The following is a 2,379-nucleotide window of genomic DNA, read 5'->3' as shown; positions in this document are numbered from 1 at the left end:
TGTGTGTGTGTGTGTGTGTGTGTGTGTGTGTGTGTGTGTGTGTGTGTGTGTGTGTGTGTGTGTGTGTGAGATTCTCACCTCCATCCTCACACCTCTCCGGGGGCTTGGCCTTCTTGGCCAGCCTGGGGTCCAGCCAGGTAGTGGTCTTGGTGGTTGTGACTGTGGAGACACAGAGGCACAACTTGACAAGCTGAACAAAAAGCCTCACAACACCACAACAACTAGGTGAAGTATAGCTAGCTATTCACCAGCCAGTATTTGGAAACAACTGTCCCCTCGCGCTCCCTGTCCGCGCCCCGAACCTCAGCCCCACCTCGCGCTCCCTAACCGGCTCCCTGGTCTGCGCTCCCTGACCAGCTCCCTAACCCGCGCTCCCTAACCTCGCGCTCCTAACTCCAGCCCCTACGCGCTCCCTAACCTCGCGCCCCAGACCTCGCGCTCCCTCACCTCGCGCTCCCAACCTCGAGGCTCCTAACCTCGCGCTCCCTAACCTCGCGCTCCTGGGCCCTCGGCCCCCTGTCCTGCGCTAACCCTCAGCTCCCTGGGCCTCGCGCTCCCCGTAACCCTCGCGCCCCTAACCTCGCGCTCCCCACCTCGCGCTCCCACCTCGCGCCCTAACCCTCGCGCTCCCTAACCTCGCGCTCCCACCGCGCCCCCAACCCTCGGCTCCCTACCCGCGCTCCTGACCCCAGCGCTCTGGGCCCCGTGCTCCCTAACCTCGCGGCTCCCTGGACCTCAAGCGCCTCCTAACCTCGCGCTCCCCATCCTCGCATCTCCTAACCCGCGCTCCCTAACCCGGCCCCTAACCGCGTCCTAACCTCGCCTCCCTAACCCGCGCTCCCCACCTCACACTCTCCCACCAAGTCCCTAACCATTCGTCCAAAAATAAAGGGCCCTTCAAAAACACAAACTTATGTCATTATTTTGAATCCAGTGGCTCCTTCAGGGAAAGAAAAAGGAGCAGGTGCCGCTGCGGGAGGGATGGAGGGAGGGAGGAGGGTGGATGATGATGGATGATGATGATGATGATGATGATGATGATGATGATGATGATGAACGATGATGATGATGATGATGATGATGATGATGATGATGATGATGATGATGATGATGATGATGATGATGATGATGATGATGATGATGATGATGATGATGATGATGATGATGATGATGATGATGATGATGATGATGATGATGATGATGATGATGATGATGATGATGATGATGCCGATGATGCGCGATGATGCGATGATGACGATGATGATGATGACGATGATGATGATGATGATGCGATGATGACCGATGATGCGATGATGATGATGATGATGATGCGATGATTTGATGATTGATGATACGATGATGATGATTTTTACGATGATGATGATGATGATGACGATGATGACGATGATGATTTATTTACGATTTTTTGATGATGCGATGATGATGATGATTATTTTTGATGATTTATTTATGACGATGATGATGATGATGATGATGATGATGATGCGATGATGATGATGATGATGATGATATGATGATGATGATGATGCGATGATGATGCGATGATGATGATGATGATGATGATGATGATGATGATGATGATGATGATGATGATGATGATGATGATGATGATGATGATGATGATGATGATGATGATGATGATGATGATGATGATGATGATGATGATGATGACGATGATGATGACGATGATGATGATGATGATGATGATGATGATGATGATGATGATGATGATGATGATGATGATGATGATGATGATGCGATGATGATGATGATGATGATGATGATGATGATGATGATGATGATGATGATGATGATGATGATGATGATGATGATGATGATGCGCGATGATGATGATGATGATGATGATGATGATGATGATGATGATGATGATGATGATGATGCGATGATGATGATGCGATGATGATGATGATGCGATGATGATGATGATGATGATGATGATGATGATGATGATGATGATGATGATGATGCGATGATGATGATGATGATGATGCGATGATGATGATGATGATGATGATGATGATGCGATGATGATGCGATGATGATGATGATGATGATGATGATGATGATGATGATGATGATGATGATGATGATGATGATGATGATGATGATGATGATGATGATGATGATGATGATGATGATGATGATGATGATGATGCGATGATGATGATGATGATGATGATGATGATGATGATGATGATGATGATGATGATGATGATGATGATGATGATGATGCGATGATGATGATGATGATGATGATGATGATGATGATGATGATGATGATGATGATGATGATGATGATGATGATGATGATGATGATGATGATGATGATGATGATGA

General features: G+C 47.0%; 1 pseudogene; it reads right to left on the bottom strand.

Moving 5' to 3' along the window:
- Window positions 1-2,379, bottom strand: part of LOC118380495 (membrane-associated guanylate kinase, WW and PDZ domain-containing protein 3-like) — a 311,983-nt pseudogene that overhangs the window by 85,628 nt on the left and 223,976 nt on the right.

Source organism: Oncorhynchus keta, chromosome 28, assembly GCF_023373465.1.
Source record: "Oncorhynchus keta strain PuntledgeMale-10-30-2019 chromosome 28, Oket_V2, whole genome shotgun sequence".
NCBI lineage: Eukaryota > Metazoa > Chordata > Actinopteri > Salmoniformes > Salmonidae > Oncorhynchus > Oncorhynchus keta.
The sequence above is the reverse complement of the archived record's forward strand: the minus strand, read 5'-3'. Positions and strand labels throughout refer to the sequence as shown.